The sequence below is a fragment of the Sapajus apella genome, unplaced genomic scaffold (assembly GCF_009761245.1).
Source record: "Sapajus apella isolate SASKATOON/1434 unplaced genomic scaffold, GSC_monkey_1.0 scaffold11, whole genome shotgun sequence".
Taxonomy (NCBI): Eukaryota; Metazoa; Chordata; class Mammalia; order Primates; family Cebidae; genus Sapajus; species Sapajus apella.
This window is the reverse complement of record NW_022436951.1, coordinates 30,444,677-30,462,829: the sequence shown is the minus strand read 5'-3', so window position 1 is coordinate 30,462,829 and position 18,153 is coordinate 30,444,677. Positions and strand designations below refer to the sequence as shown.

Genomic DNA, 18,153 nt, shown 5'->3' with positions numbered 1-18,153 from the left:
CTATGTTAGGACAGCAGCTTCGACATAGAAAGCAGGTTTCTACCATCAACTTTCAGGAAGTGGAATAGCCAGGACCTGAATGCTTGTCTTAGCACCATCTTGAATGTGACCTGCCAGTCAGCTTTATAAAATCAGGGTCTAAACATGTTGTTTTCTTTTTTTATTAACTGCTATATCAATTGCTCCCACTGTAGTACTTTAAGTAATAACTATTTTTAAATGAAAAAGTAAATCTCATCTACTCCATGGTGGCTGTTATGGACTGTCTTATGTCCTCCCAAAATTCATAGCGTCCTGACCCCAGTACCTCAGAATGTGCCCTTATTTGGAAACAGAGGCATTGAAGATGTAGTTAATTAAGATGAGGTCATACTGGAGTAGGGTAGGCTTCTAAACCAATATGACTGATGTCCTTAAGAAAAGGAGCATCACATGAAGATGAAAACAGAGCTTGGAATGAAGACACAAAAGCCAAGTAACATAAAAGATTGCTAGGGAACTACCAGAAACCTGCAACAGACTCTCCCTCGCAGCCCACAAAGAGACACCTTGGTCTTTGACTTCCAACTCCAAAACTGCATTCCTGCTCATTAATCCACTCAGTTTGTGATGCTTTGTTACAGAAGCCCTAGCACACTAATACAATAGTCAAGACGATCTATGGCTTGATATTACAAACAAATCAAGGAAAGGTTAAATCTGAATAAAATCTATAGGATATCAAGGCTAACGAAGAATTTTTTTCAAGGGATGTGTAGCACTATACTTAATGTTTGGGTCTTTAATAAATTGTGATTAGCCCATATTTAGAAAGCATAAACGTATCAAATAAATTAAACCAAGACATCTAAAATGTAAACCCTGTGAGAAAGAGAAACTTTGATTTGTACACTGACACATCCGTGGAACATAAACCACAGCCTAGCACATTATGGCCACAAACCATAACGATTTTTAAATGCATGAATGGCTAATACAGAGAATAATTATTCCAAATACAGTAACAAATTGGTGAACTTGCTTAACGAAACATTAAAAACTCAAAATCCAAACCAGAAATAAGTATAAAAAGAAACTGTTTTTTTTAACTATTTCTATTTGGACAATTTTGTAATTGTTTTATTAAGCGAATGTCAGTCACTAAAGATAGAATTATTAATTGAAAAATTAGAAATATGGCATATGAGTTGTCAGTTTGAGGAAAATGCAAGTACAGTAACATTTTCAACATTTCAACAAGCTATCAAATTTTTGCTTCATACTATACAGATGGCAAAGGTGCTGTTTTTTTAAGCATCGATTAGAAGTAACTATATATCCACATACAGAAGATAGAAACCAGACCCCTATCTCTCACCATATACAAAAATCAACTCTAAATGGATTAAAGACTTAAATGTGAGGCCCAAAACTATGAAATTAGTTGAAGAAATCCTAGTGAATCAATGCTTCATGAATTTCAACTGGAAAAGAATTTTTTGTAATAAGATCTCCAAAGCAGAGACATTAAAAGCAAAAATAGACTAATGGGGTTACGCCAAACTCAAACGCTTCTGAACAGCAAAGGAGACAATAAAGTGAAGAGACACCCCACAGAACAGGAGAAAGCATCTGCAAAATATGCCTCTGACAAGGGGCTGATAACCAGAACCTACAAGAAACTCAAGCAATTCAATCGCTCAAAAAAAAAAAAAAAAATCTGATTTTTAAACAGGCAAAAGACCACAATAGTCATTTCTCAAAAGAAGATATAGAAATGGTTAATATATATATATATATGTAAATTCTACATCACTAATCATCAGATAAATGTAAATCAAAATCACAGTGAGGTATCCTCTCTCACGCCAGTTAGAATGGCTATTATCAGACAAAAAGATATGCAGGCAAGAATACAGAAAAAGTGAATTCAGTACATTGTTGGTAGGAATGTAAATAAATTAGTTTAACTATCATAGAAAACAGTATGAAGGTTCATCAAGAAATTAAAAATAGAACTACGGTATGATCTAGCAGTCCCATTATTGGGTAGGTATCCAAAGGAAATAAAATCAGTATGTCAAAATTATAAATAAATAAATAAATAAATATGCATACCCATGTTTACCACAACAGTATTCATAATAGCCAAGATATGGAAATCAATCTATAAGTCTTCTACAGATGAATGGAGAAAAAGAAAGTGATATATATACACATGCACAATGGAATACTATTCAGCCATAAAATTGTATGAAATCCTGTCATTTGCAGCAACTCAGATGAGTCCGGGGAACATTATGTTAAATGAACTAATTCAGGCACAATAAAACAAATGCAACATGACCTCACTCATTTGTAGAATATAAAAGAGTAGACTTCATAGAAGTAGAGAGTAGAATAGTGGTTACCAGAGGCTGGGAAGGAGGAGGGGGAGGCAGGTATCAGGAGAGGTTGGTCAGTAGTTACAAAATTACAGTTAGGAAGACTAAGTGTTGTATCCTATTGCTCAGCAGAGCAACCACAGCAAGTAACAATGTGGTATATGTTTCTAAATAGAAGATTTTGAATGTTGTTCCCCTAAAGAAATCATAAATGTTTAAGGTGCTGAATACCATAATTACTCTGTTTTGTTCATTGTACTATGTATACATGCATTGAGACAGCACATTATATCCCATGAATATGTGGATTATAATTATATGTGGCAATTATAAACTTAAATAAAACTAAATGTAAAAAGAAATTATGAGAAACAATGTGGAAATAGATACTAAAATTTTTAAATAAGAAGCATAATTATGCCAACATATCTACAGATACTTTCATTAATTAATTACTTGTGGGTTACATTGCCAAGTGTTAAACAGAAAAATCTTTAAGTAGCAATGGCAATTATGTTAAAAACTGGACATTGTTTAGAATTATGTTAAAAAGTTATTTAATGCTTATTTTAATATATTTTAAAATACCGATGAGAATCATAAATTCCTATAGTAATAATTTTCTATACTTCTAAACATCATTTTCATAGATTTTTATCTTGCACAAGACAAAAGTTTGCCTTAATTTCTTTTAGTCAACAATGAGTATTCAAATATTTATAAATTACTTCCTTATGTTTAAATATTCCTACATTTTATGGGAGAAAAATTATAACCTGGTCTAAAAAAGTATATCTTTCAAGAAAAAAAATGATGCAGACATCCAGTTTTAAATTATTTGTATTATAATTAGGCATAGAGAAATACAACTAGGCCAGAAGTCCTTAAGTTTACAGAAACCACACACTTATAAAATGTAAAATTATAAAATAAATGAAGAAATAATTATGAAATAAATAAAATTCAAAATAACAGCATTAATATAGTGTGTTTGATGTTGTAGCTTGGGAAAATTAATGTGAATAATAAAGTGAATTCATAACGTGAATTTGGGACTCACTGGCAATGGTACAGATCTTTTCAAACTTGGTGTTTTCACTTTCACCCTACCTTATTCATGCAATGACAATGATTGCTTCCTAAGGACAGGCTGGCCTTCACTTAACATAAACCCTTCATGAATGTCCTAAGCTTACATCATGCTGTGCTCCACATTTTTGGTTCAGGCTGTGTCTTCCACACCCAAAGCTTCTGGTAGAGAGCTTCTATGCACATAGCACCACCTATACTGACTCTACATGCTGGGGAAGACATACGGTATATGTGGATTGTGTATCAAGTGAGTCAAATCCTGACCCAAACCTGCTAGGTCAGAATATTTCATTCTCTTGTCCAGGATGATTCCCATGAGATCCAGACTAGGTAAGGCAGAGTGATCCCTTAACAGTCTTTTGGAAACGTCAGGAAAAAGTACACTCTTACTGTGGTTGCTCAACTTTTAGCATATAAACTTGGAGCTCCCATTGACATATTACACTATTTGTAAAGAGCCTGCTGAAGATGAAATTAGCAAAGAAGAAAGCAGAACTAATAGACAGTATGGGTCAATTATCATGCTGCTAATAAAGACATACCAAAGACTGGGCAATTTATAAAGAAAAAGAGGTTTAATGGACTCACAGTTCCACATAGGTAGGGAGGCCTCACAATCATGGCAGACGGCAAAAGGCACATCTTATATCATAGCAGGCAAAAGAGAGAAAGAACCAAGCAAAAGGGGTTTCCCTTTATAAAACCATCAGATCTTGTGGGACTTCTTCACTACCATGAGTGAGAACAGTATGGGGGAACTGCCCCTATGATTCAATTATCTCTTACCAGGTCCCTCCCACAACATACGAGAATTATGGGAGCTACATAATTATAGGAGCTATATAATTCTCATATGTTGTGGGAGGGACCTGGTGGGATGAGATTTGGGTGGGGACACAGGCAAACCATATCTGACAGAAAGAGAAAAAATGAGCATGACCACTGAACAAGGGGAATGAGCAGACCTCCAGCATTTTTAATGAGAGTCTATAAATTTCATATTTCCTATGACTCCAGGTTAAGTTCATCCTCTACAATTTGCAAAGGGAGTCCCAACTAATCAGAAAACTGCCATTGGCTACCACTGATATGCCCAGAATAAAGAACTGGTTTGTCTGGGGGTAGGGTTTAGCTGGTAAGCACACTGCCCTTGACCAGAAAGGTAGGTATTCACTATCTGTTAGTAAAGCGGCTGTTAAACTCCTATGTATCTCAGACCACAGGCTGGAGGGTTTGAGGACTTGGTGAAGTATGCCAGATGATTTTCATGGCCTTGTGTAAATTTCTCCAAAGAACAGGCAGTCTTACACCCAGACTGGCAGATTAAGAAACAGAGAAAAGAAAATAAACGTATGAACACAGTGGCACATTCCATGAATGGCCAGGAACCCAGAATGGCTGAGTAGGAAAACCACGAACCTTGCAGGGTTGAAAACCAAATCTAGTCCAAGGCTCAGATCCCTTTTTTCAGCAATCTGGCGATAAGATATGAGGTTTAAAATACATCCAGCACTCCATTGATGGGTGCCGCAAACCACTGTGGCACATGTGTACTTATGTAACAAACCTGCATGTTGTGCACATGTATCCCAAAATGTAAAGTATAATTAAAAAAATAAAATAATAATAATCAATAAAATTACTCTAAAAGAAGAAATACACCTAGCAGCTGAGGGGAAGGAATATAGGTCGAAGATGAGCTGAGGTGCTAATACAGAGCTCTCATGTATATGCTAAGTCCAAAGGCAAAGAACACCATCACGGAAAGACGTTTCACTCCACTCCACCAAATCTCCATGGAAATGAGAAACATAAGTGAAAAAAAGGAGGCTAAAATGTTGTGATAATTTAAAAATGATGAACATATTTTGTTTTGTAAAGAGAAATATATTCCCTAGATATGAAATTCCAAGGTACTAGGTAATAAAGTAGCTACTAATGATCAATTTTTCATTGATATAGAAAGTATGGACTTATCTGCATTATTGAAACCAAGTATATAGCTTTATTTCCTGTATGAATACTAGTATTATTTCTACTACACATTTTTAATAAATTATTAAATTGGCAGGAGACATTGTTTTGGGGAATGAGAAAAAAGGCAAGTATGATTAATAAAAAAAAAACTTAAAAAAATAATGGGAGTTCTTTTCTTCATTTATTTTCTAATCCATTCTGCTACTGAGCCAAACAAAAATAACATCCAGAATGCTGATCCAAAATCACAGTATTCATTCACACATATTTGCATCTCATTAACGGAAAACAAAAGTTTCTATTTGAAGTACATTTTGCACTACCCAATATAAACTTTCCCTTAGTTCGAACATACTATTAATTTAGAAAGTAAATAAATATCTGAAGCTTCCACATTTACTGTGATAGGTAACTTTCTGTGTCTAGTTGGCTAGGGTATGGTGCCCAGCTGTTTGGTCAAGCACTAGTTTAGAGATTACTGTGAAGATGTTTGTGAATTTGATTAATATTTACAATCAGCTCACTTTAAGTAAAGCAGATCACCAGCCATAATGTTGCAGGCTTCATCCAATCAGCTGAAGAACTTAAGAGAAAATACAGAGGTCCCCTCCAATCATAATTCTCCTCAAAACTACAATATAAATGCCCTGTTTGAGTTCCCAGCCTACTGGCCTGTCCCGCAGATTTCAGACTTCATTCTGCAGCATTGTGGCAGCATCACCCCCTACCTGAATTTCCAGCCTGCCAGCTTGTCCCACAGATTACGAACTTTCCAGTCTCTCTCATATTTTTATGAGCCAATTCCTTAAAATAATATTCATATTAGGGCCAGGTGCGGTGGCTCACACTTGCAATGCCAGCACTTTGGAAGGCTGAGGCAGGCGGATCACGAGGTCAGGAGATCGAGACCATCCTAACATGGTGAAACCCATCTCCACTAAAAACACAAAACATTAGCCAGGCATGGTGGTATGCACCTGCAATCCCAGCCACTCGGGAGGCTGAGGCAGGAGAACTGCTTGAACCTGGGAGGCAGAGGTTGCAGTAAGCTGAGATTGTGCCACTGCACTCCAGCCTAGGCAACAGAATGAAAATCAGTCTCAAAATAATAATAATATTCATATTGTCTCCCTAATACGTGTATGTGTACGTGTGTTCTGTTTCCCTAGAATGAATTTCTCTTATTAGAATAACATTTAAATGCCACCAAATTGATCTTGGCTGAAACTCTGCCTTTCAAGAGAAGAAAGGCCTTTACTCTGCATGATTGAAAGAAATGCTACATAGTCTATTTCCTCAGCCCTACTTATTCCTAGAGGAATTTGCTGACTTTACTCTGTGGCCTGGTGGGAAATGGTCTCACCCATGTTCAGTCCACAGGAGCAGCTGGCTTTATGCAGCTTTGTTCATTAACACAGGGCCTGTTTGGAAATCCTACTTTTAAAGTCATTAAACCAAGCCTAACCAGGACTTCTTCACAGAAGTGCTGGATTCTCTGACTGCAGGGCTGAGTCACAGGCAGTCATGTTTGTGTTTTGGAGAGTTTGCTTGGTCTGTGTGCTGCTGCCAAGGCTCTCCATTGGCAATGGCCAATTCCATTTGTGACTCTGGTAAACACAGTATGTTTCCTAAGGTGCTGATGGTAAAAGTAAATCCAAAATTCTAAGCTTCGATATTCAAAAACCTGACCAGAACCAGCTATTTGTATTTCAATCAGCAGTTAGGGGCAGAGGACAGATAAATGTAGTCCATGCTTTCTAGAAAATGCAAATGAACATTTTTGAGTATAACTTCCAGTCATTCAGTCATGTTACATTTTCTCCTCCTATCTCAAGACAGCTACAAGCTTACCTTCCCCTTCCAGCTCCTGTTTTCTTGTTACACATTTACAATTAACTTATGTCTCTGAACCATGCCACCTCTTTAACCAGACCCAACAGCACTGTTTCTTCCCGCTTGTTCCTACCTTTCAGACTCTTCAGTTTTCATTTGTTCACTTTCCATTTCTAGTGCCCACTGTAGGCCATGGTATCACACTCAGCCCCAAGAATATCACAGGAATGTCACCTATAGACTGACCTCAAAATGCTCACATAAATCCAATCATTATAACCAAAGGTGATTATCCAAAGTCTGAACGACATTTTTAAAATACATTCCTAAAATTAGAAAAAAAAATCCACAATCCTTGTTTAAATAATTATAGATGAAACTTGGTCAGCACAATGCTAAGTCACTATATTTCTGCCTTGATCCTAAGAGATGGTCTAATGGCAGTAAGAAACAAATGACAAGAATCAAGAAAGAATGGAGGAAGACATGGTGAGAAAACTTGAGTAAACATTACATGTGGGGCACTTCTACGTGCACAGCGTGATGCAAAGGAAATCCCAACTGTGACAATATCGCTGGTCAAAGAAATAGGTACCAGTCAGGGTGATACAAACAGTATCCAGTTCAGAAATATTCATCTCACGAAAAGATTGTGCATACTTACATTGAAAACCTCAAACTTCCTGTTTACATGCAGTGGGAAACAGTTTCCTAGCTCCTGGAATTATACTGACTGACCCTTCAGAAACAGAAGCGAGCAAATAAGAAATGTAATAGAGCAACAGAATATATGTATTTGAATTACTTGTTCATAGAAGGCCCAATTAATTATCCAGCAAAAAGAAAAAAGGCAGCTGGGAATGAACAATGGAGAACCAACTTGATAATGGGTTTGCCTTTAATGTGTGCACTTTACCAGCTCAAAGACCCACGTGATCTCTCTGAGAATCACTCTTTCTCTCTTCTTTGACTGTATTTTTCTTACCTGTTTCTCTGTGTCTCTCTTTTAATGTTTTCCTCTCTCCTTTCTCTTAAACTTCTTCCAAATAAAAGAATCACATTCAAATCTCAGAAGATTAATCAAAACCTGTCAAAAGTGGAAAACACAGGAATTTCTGGGAAGATTCTACTTAGCTGGAGATCGCCCAACCTCTCACCAGGTCTCTCATGCTAGGGAAAAGTCGCTCTTTTTCTGTCATCACTCCACCAAAACTGCTTTGGTCTGGCTCCCCAAGGACCATCCTCTTTCTAAAGCTGTGGACAGTTTTTGGGCCTTCCTTCCTTTAGCAACCTGCAGCATGTGACAGGTGTCGGCACAGCCAAGCTCTTCCTGGGTGTTCGTGTTCAACATCCTGAGCAGCATTCACTGCAGGTTTTCTTCTTACTTCACTGACCGCACCTCATTCTTCTGTTGTTCTTTTTCTCCACAACATCCCAATCACGCTCATACCAGGGTTCAGTGGTCTTACCTCCTCTTTTTTTATTTTATTTTATTTATTTATTTATTTTTTGAGATGGAGTTTCACTCTTGCTACCCAGGCTGGAGTGCAATGGCACGATCTCGGCTCACCGTAACCTCCGCCTCCTGGGTTCAGGCAATTCTCCTGCCTCAACCTCCTGAGTAGCTGAGATTACAGGCATGCGCCACCATGCCCAGCTAATGTTTTGTATTTTTAGTAGAGACGGGGTTTCACCATGTTGACCAGGATGGTCTCGATCTCTTGACCTCGTGATCCACCCGCCTCGGCCTCCCAAAGTGCTGGGATTACAGGCTTGAGCCACCGCGCCCGGCCTTACCTCCTTTTCTTTATTTACATTCACTTTCTTGGGGATCTCATCCAGTCTGATGACTTTAAATGTCACACATACGTTGCTGTATCTCAAGTCACTGCCCTGACCCAGACCCTGACTCCTGGATCCACCTGCCTACTCAGCACTGACAGCTGGGTGCCCCACAGGCCTTGGTGAACTCGAAACTTATCTCTTAAGTTGATCCAACTCTCAGACCTGCCCCACTCACCCTCTCCTTCTCATTTGGTGCCAGTTGCATCCCTCAGAGTTTCTGAGGCTCAACATCTTGGCAGTCCTTCTTAACTCAGCCTTTTCTCTACCATTATACACCTAATCCACCAGGTACCTTCACTGAGTCTACCTTCTGGATATGTATAGCATTTAATCTCTTCTTGCCGACTCCATTGCTCTCTCCTCCTAGTCCCAGCTGCCAACATGGGTCACTTGGATTGACAACATCATCTCTTAACTGGTCTCCCTGTGTCCACCACTGCTCTCCTGCAGTCTGTTCTCCACAGATTCATCAGACTGATCCAAGTCTACGTCAGATCACATCCCTTCTTGGCTCAAAACGGTCCATGATAAACAAGGCCCTGGAAAAGGCCCTGGCTGAGCATTCGTTCTCCTAAGTATCCTCCCACTATTCTCTTCCAGCCACACTATCCTGTGTTGTTCCCAAAGCACATTCAGCACACTGCCACGGGTGACCTGTTGTGCTCACTGCTCTCTGGGCCTGGACCGTCTTTTCATGCCCAGGGTCACAGCTAACTCACTCGTGTCCTTTATTCTTGCTTAAGTGTCAGTTCTACCTAATTATCCAACATAAAAGTTCAACTGCATTGCTCTTGCCTGGAATCCTTTCTCCCCAACCTTCCTCTACTGATTTTGTTTTCCATGGCACTTATCAGCATCTAATGTACAATTTACTCATTTCTGTTTACTGTTTATTGTCACCCTCTCAAACAGCCGGGCACCGGATCCCAGCCAAGCAGACACTTAAAATTACCTATCACAGTAAATGTGGAAGCTTCAGAAATTTATTTACTTTATAAATTAATAGTATTTTCGAACTACAGGAAGTTTATATTTGTTCTGTGATATATTCCAAGCATCTACAAGAGGGCCCAGCTCAAAGAAAGAGCACAATAAAAAACTCACTGACTAAGTGAAGACTCAAAACTCTAATCTGAAAACTTTATCCAATATTTGTAAAATCTCTCCTAAAGCTCATAGAAGGTATAGATTCCATCTTAATACAAGTATCTAACATATAGTAAAATCAACACTGAACTGGGAATTCAAACTCTGGATTTAAACCTGGATCTCATTCTTAGGATTTGGCCTTGCAGTAGAGTTCTTCAACCTTCCTGAGACTCAGTTCTTTACCTGTGAAATCAGGATAATGTTTAGCAGTTTTTGTTGTTGTTTTGGTTTTTAAAACCAAATATGATGATGCATGTAAAGCTCTAAATTCAAAAAAGCAAGATCATCTGATAAGAGGCCCCACTATTCTCTTCTAAACTGGGCCATTTGTGGTGCGCTGTCATTTTTCATAAAGCAAGTGATAAAAATACTGTGTAACTGTAATGTGCAGCTGCACTCACAGACCAAAATAAATCTGATTAAGACACAGTTCCTAAAAGAGTGATGGTTACTTGGGTTTTTGCATTCAAGCATAAAAAATCTGTAATGCCGGAGGGCAGCCTTAAACCAGGGATTAGCTGGAGATGTCAAAAGGATTTGTGGAAAAGGCATCAAGCCACAGGTTGAGACAAAGACAGCAGCATCTTATGTTACCTAGAGAGATACCAAAGGACAGTGGTGAGGTATATGGGCTCCTGAGCCAGACTCCCCAGGTTTGAATCCTGGTTGGCCTATCTTTCCTATGTGTATAACCTTGGACCAGTGAACTAACCTCCCGTCATTGGAAAAACAGAGACAAATCATAGGATTTGCCTGAGGATTAACTGAGCTACCATCTAGGATGCACCATGATATGTCCTCAACAGAAATTCCTTTGGGCAAACAAGGGTGGGAAAATAAGAGTTAGTGTGCACATCCAACAGGTGAAAGCATTTTCCCTTCCAATTAAATACAGATCAATGGAGAGGAGATGTGTACGCACCTTATTAGGTGGAAAAACAAAATCTAAAGATAAAAAGGTATATGAAATACACACAACTAAAAGCCACTTTTAACTCTCATCTTGAGATTATTCATAGATTAAGTGTTCTTGAACTCAGCAACTTTAGAATACAGTAGTCAGAGACTTCTGGTCACCCTCCATAGAGGTTCCCTAAATGAGGTTCTGATGCATAAGCATTCTCATTACCTGGCAACCTCTCAGACATGTACATTCTTAGGCCTCACCCCAGACCTAATAAATCAGAAACTCCGGTTCCAGGACCTAGAATTTTAACAAACTTTCTAGATGATGGGAATCGAGGTCAAAGTCTGCAAAACCACTGCTCTAAGCCATCAACTCCAAGAGAGAATAAAAGATAGTGCCCATAATTAAACTTGCCTCTTCGCTGTTTTATCGATGTTGCTAGTTTATAACGTGTGGTTACAAGAAAAGGCTTTGAGAAAGCACTGAGTGAATACTATGTGCATTAAGAAACTGTAGTTAGTTTGGGAGGACACAAAATCTTCAACTCACAAATATCTATTCAGCAATAATTATGTATAAGCCACCATGCCATAAACTAGGAGAGATAAAAGAATAAAACATGAACCTCGCCCCTGGCAGTTTATAATATTATAAGGTACTCAGATACAGAAAGAATGAACAAAAATACAAAGCAAAATACATGTTCTGCTTTCACAGCTAAGAAACTGAGCAGAGTTCAGGAATACTGACTACACAAGGCAAGGTGAAAACAGCAGCTTATCTGGCATGGCCAGAGGAAACCGGGTAAAAAGGGATGCTGTGGAAGAGGAGGCTGGATGGGAAATTGGAAGTGAGTGCCATCTGAAGGAGTGTGGCCTTTATCACTTTTTCAGTACAAAGTTGCTGAAGGCTTTTGCAAAAGGCTGTGTTTCTCTGTATCGGACAAACTTGGCTCAGGATTATGGTTTAGTATCAAGCTAAGTGTCAAAGTAGAAAGAGGCTACAGACAGAAGAAAAGGTAACTGTCCACAAAAAGAGAGGTAGGAGGGAAGATATGGAAGTAAAAAAAAAAAACAAAACAGAGGATAGAATATGAAAGGGCATCAGGGACTACACTGGCAGAATGAATTACCAGGTAAGTCAAATAGTGCCCCAGGTTTAAAATTAAACAGAACATCGAAAAAGACATCTCCCTTCAACATGTATGTCGTTTGTGATATGATTTACTTACTGGTAACATGGCTGAATCTGAGCTATCTATAATACTTTTTAAATATGTACTTGGACCAGAATAAATTTCAACCTTATATGATGAGTTCCTGGCACAAGAAGTAAAACCAAAATCACAGCAGTTTAGAGTGTAAAAGCAGTATGGGTGGCTTTGGAAATTCCTTTAATAATTATGTAAGATTATTTATTTTCAAAATTATCAAATTCCCAAACAACCCACTTAAACAGCTGAAATTAGTGCATGAAGACGTGTCAATGTCCAGTAAGCCGATTTGAGTCCATGCATTTTAAAAGTTTCACATACTTCCAATTAGATATCCGAACCTAAAAACCACTATTGGCTGTGTACGGTGGCTCATGTCTGTAATCCCAGCACTTTGGGAGGCCAAGGAGGGTGGATCATGAGGTCCAGAGATCGAGACCATTCTGGCCAACATGGTGAAACCCTGTCTCTACCAAAAAATACAAAAACTAGCTGGGCATGGTGGCATGTGCCTGTAGTCCCAGCTACTCGGGAGGCTGAGGCAGGAGAATTGCTTGAACCTGGGAGGCGGAGGTTGCAGCGAATCGAGCTCGAACCACTGTACTAAAAAAAATAAGAATTAAAAAAAAAAACCATTATCACGCTACTGACATCAGGATTCGATTCCTAAATTATACAGTCCATGCTAAATCATAAAAACATTGGTTTTCATAGTTCCAATTTCCCCTACTCTCACATGATTAATTTGAATCCAGTACAAGAGAAGAGACAGAGGAATGGTCCTCCCTGTGGAGAAAACCTTTGAATAGAGTCTGGGATGATGAGGATGAGCCAGCCATATCAAGGTACAAAGCTCCGGCAAAGACGTTTGCAGGGGAAATGTGTGATGATACAAAGGCAGTGAGGCAGGAACAAGTCTTGTTTGTACAAAAAACAAAAATGGCAATGAGGCTGGAGCATAGCAGTCAACGAAGCTGTGTTAGCAGGCCGTGGTAAAGATGATCTCTCTCCTGCCTGAGAGCCAGATAGAGTTGTGAGCAAGAGGACAATATGATCTGACTACCCTTTGCTGATGAGTTTATACCTGTGTTCTAACGAGGCCCTGCAAATCTTGTCATTGGGACCCAGAATAATGCAAAAAGCTCTTGACCCACAAAGGTGTCTATGATCTTTGGGGTCACTACACAGAAGAGCTAATATATATTAAGTACAGGTTAACCTAGTTAGTGCCATATTTAATAAATTTGAGCTGTGCTGCAAATGTGCATATTTGATCAGGGACTACCTACACTATTAAAGAAAAAAAATCTTCACTATAAGGGAAATTATGCCTGTCTGCTCTATAATGTGTTTGGTGATCGTGCATCAGCACATAAGAAAAGGAAGAATACACAACACGATATAATACGATTACACCACAATCAGGATGGCCATGAAATGGGAAAGAGAACTTTTCAGATAGGAAGCACAAAAACTGTGAGTTCCTTAGGGGCCTATAGCTAATCTGGGAATCCTTGTGGCATATGTTTGGAGGTTGGACTTACTCCCTCAAAATAACTGTGATAGAATGAAATTACAGACAATGTGGCTTCAACCCAGCCATGTACCACTTTTTAAAGTAACTTTATATGGTGACTGCTTGTGCTTATTTTTCACTCGTTTCCCTCCAGTTTTAATTTGATGTTTCTTATTCAGTGCATCCCTAGACACCTGCTCAAACACTTTCTACAACACTGGATTCTACTTAGTTAATAACAAAAATAGATGGCAAAGTTGGTTTTATATAATGTCGCCTTATAAATGATGTCAATATACATGCACACAAAGAAACTCCCACAATTTTACAGGTAAATATCCAGTTGGTAGGAATGGGGTGAGGGTGTGGAAGGTTGGATGACAGAGAGAACTTAAAATGTTTCTAAGGTGACTAAACCCAAAATTGTCGTCTGCAAATGTAAAGCTGTAATACAATCAATAAAATACCAGTATCTGTCCTATCCCTTCTATTTTACCAAACATATTGCTCTACACAAACCCTGTATATAACCTATTGATATATGTATTCTTATTATTAAGAATAATTCTTAGCTCCAAAGCATTAATTGTTGTTACTATCCATGCTTAATCAAATAATAAAACAACAATAAAAATAAGTAAGAATTAAATAACAATAAAACTAGCTAATATGTAGCAAACTTATATAGGCTGCCCCGGTGTTAAATGCTTTACATGTATTATCTTGCTAATTGGAAAAACTCAATGAAGTACATTCTATGATGGTCAAGTCACAAGGCTAATGGCTGGAATCCAGCCTGAACTCAGAACCACACTCTGAACCACTGCAAGGGCATCTCCTTTGGGACTGTCTGCTAAGACACAGCTGATGATTCCTGTACAGAGTCTTCACTCTCCTTCAACACTGACATCTCCTTGCTATGAATGATGGAAACCGTTCATTTCCGTGCCATTATGTGTTATACTTAACACATGGTGCCGTGTTTCATAATTTACACTATCACCACAGGTGTTAAATTCCACATGCAGACTTTCATGTGGTAACAGATCTAAATGAACAAAACAAAATGCACTAAATGACAACAATGAAAATAGAAATTAAAATATCTTCCAATTGATTACCAAGCCTAATGATTGTAAGATTATTGTAGGAAGAATAAGCATCTAGTTCTTGGAAGAGAACAAGTTCACGCATAATCTGGACCCCTATATGTCTACATGGATCTGCAGGACCTCTACCAGACATCTCCCTGCTTCCCACTACTTGCTTTCAATACGGGGAAGGTCCTAGAGCTTTGCACATGCTTTCCACAGAACAGTCTCCTATTCTCACCCTTAATAACTGCTGTTCATCTATAAGAGCCACCTACGTGCCTGTAATTCACCCACCTACACGCCCGTAATTCACACACACACCTCACACATTAGCCTTTGTCCCAATGCTCTCTCCTCCAGATCCTGCTTTCTTCCCACTTAACATTTTTCTCAGTAGCAAAATTCATCCATGAATGTGGAGAAATCAGTGTCCCCATAAAACGCTGAGCACCACAAGCGCAGGTACCATACCAATTTTGTTTTAAGCACTCTTTCCTTAACACCTATACTTACCACAGTATAAGCACACTACAGGGACTACCAGATACAGACTGAAAGATCCCTCGCCATCCCTTTATTTGCCATTTATTTAAGAAACTGGAAAAGAAGGGAGAAAAAAATTACAGTTGAATTGTTACTGTACTTCTTACAACTGTTAATCATATATTCATTCATCACAATATTTGTGATCAGTTTAAATATCTAAAGTATTTAAGGTTCAATTGGTTTATGCTACAATTAAAAATGTGAAAACTCAACAATTTTATCAGACAATAAATGTGAAATACAAGCTCATTCAAAAGCTAGATTTGCCTTGTAAGTTGTGGGTTTCTATTCCACCAAGAAATACCAGGGGCAGAGTGATTCCATCAGATTTTAGCATTTCCACTTCAACTTTCCATGAAAATATAAATTGCAGAAGTACCAAGAATAAAAAAAAATTGCTATTTCTTGCAACCACTTCTTGTTCTAAAGCTTATTTCCTTAGGCAGTGGTTCTTACCCTATTATACTTGCTCACTCACATTGAAATTAACTAGCAAGTGATTTTATTATTATATACTATTGTGATGTTTCTGAAACCTTGGATAATATGAATGTATATACAGCATATTTATAATAATACACAAAGAATTTTCAAAATAGGGATATTTTGTAGCCAGGATCTACTGGCCATAAAAATATCTTAATCTAATGATGAATTCTTCTACTGAGAGCTATTACATCTTTTAAACAAAATAGAACCCATATTTCCCATACATAATGCTTTTTTTACCAATGTTTCAACTGCTGGACAGTTCTGTAATTACATTTGCTGGACAGCTCCCTTCTTAGTAAAGTGTAGGGCTCAGTTGTGAATGTTCTTGTTTTAAAAATATTTTGTAGCATTTGAAAAGATAAATCCCTAATGTTTAACACAGAGGTTTATAATCAATTCTCTATTAGAGCTAAGTACTGTTAAGCTCATCTGTAAATTTTACCATTTTAGTATCTTAATTGGATTTCTTGTAATTATAGCTAAGATTCTATAAGGCACGTAAGAAGTGTTTTTCGGCTACAAAATAGGAAAAATTTAAAATATACACTTGCCTTCACTGCTTATAAAATTGCAAGCCAGAGGCTGTTTTTATAGAAGTGCTATAATTTACCTTACAACAGATATATAAAGAGGCTAAACCAGGTAATATAGGTACCAATTAGAACTCTTACTTTTATTCAAGCAGGGACCTAATTTACCACAGTTGTGGCATTTAAATACAACAATTTTTGAAGAAGGCTGGCACATTTCCATCACTCCAAGGACTTGCATAAAACATGACAACCCCATAAATGTTGCAAATATAGGGCATTGTATCAAGTCTGCCTAAATTTCCATCCACGCATTACTGTATCAGTAGAGTTTTTCTCTCAATAAAACATAATTTCTTTTGTTGCTAAAGGGTAAATAATGTTTTCAGAAATCTTTCTATTGTATTTCGAAGTGTAGTGTTCTAAAAGCTCCTGGAATGCTCTGTTACTGTCCTCTAAGATATAAACTATAGAAAATGACTTGACATACATTTTCTGACATATGTACATCCATTTTTTATGTCTGTATCACATGATCACCAACATATGTGATGGTTTAGAGTTTTTGAGTTTTATGTTTCATGTCTTAGAGTCCCATTCAGACTTCTCTGCTCAACTCTACACCCGTATCATCTACTGCCTGCTGGACCCCTCCACTCAGACATCTGATAAACCTCTGCCACATGACATAGCATAACACCACATAGCGGAACTCCAAAATAAAAATGTAACAAATGTGATCTACTGAACCTCTCCCAACCCAAACTTCATTTTCTCCCGTCTCAATGAATAGAATGCCATCCTTCCAGTTGCTATGCCAAAAACTGGAATCATCTTTTACCCATCTATTTCTTACACCCCATCCAATCTGTCAGCAAATTCTTTGACCTTCAGAACATATCCAGAAGATGATCACCTCTCTCGCCTTCTCTCCTCCGAATGCCATTGTCCAAACTAATGTCATCTTTTGTTCAGGCCCTCTGCAAGTGCCTGCTATCTGAGCTACCATCCCCACCCCACAAGTGAGCAGGGAAGTCAGAAGAATCCTTGCAAAACATGAGCTGGATCATGTCCTTTCTCTTCCCAAACTCTGCAGTGGGAAAGCCAAAGGGTCTTCGTAGTGGTCTACAGAGACTGTTTGATGTGTTCTTCCATCACCTCTCTGAAGTCTGCATGTGTACCGGCCCTGATTGGACTCCTTGGCATTTCTCGAGTATATTCAGCATTTTCACAACTTAGGGACCCAATCTACTGTATCTACAAAGCTACCATCCCTACCTTCTTGAAATATTAGCTCCACTGATTTCTTCTCAATGTATCCTACCCTGACTACCCTATTTATTAATAGAAATTCCAACAATGCCCCTATCTTATTGTGCCCAACCCCTCTAAGCTTGCTCTGTGGTTTTCTACAGCAGTTGCTGCCTCATTAGATACTCTATACTCAACTTGGGTCAAATGGAATTAAATGGGAAATAGAAATTAAGACTTCTTTCAACTACTGATTCAAACAAATTTCCATATTTATATTATCTAAATATGGACCAACTATTAGGAAGCTTTTCTCAAAGATTGTCCTGTTTTAACCAACTTACT

General features: G+C 38.1%; 1 protein-coding gene and 1 long non-coding RNA gene across 8 annotated transcripts in view; both read right to left on the bottom strand.

The window, feature by feature from the left end:
- CTNND2 (catenin delta 2) overlaps nucleotides 1–18,153 on the bottom strand; it is a 944,995-nt gene that overhangs the window by 887,195 nt on the left and 39,647 nt on the right. The gene's annotated exons all lie outside the window — the stretch shown is intronic.
- Nucleotides 8,695–12,812, bottom strand: LOC116552125. The gene is made up of 2 exons (XR_004269234.1): nucleotides 9,063–12,812; nucleotides 8,695–8,734 (listed from the first exon to the last, which is right to left on the bottom strand). It is a non-coding gene; the product is annotated as an uncharacterized LOC116552125 (long non-coding RNA).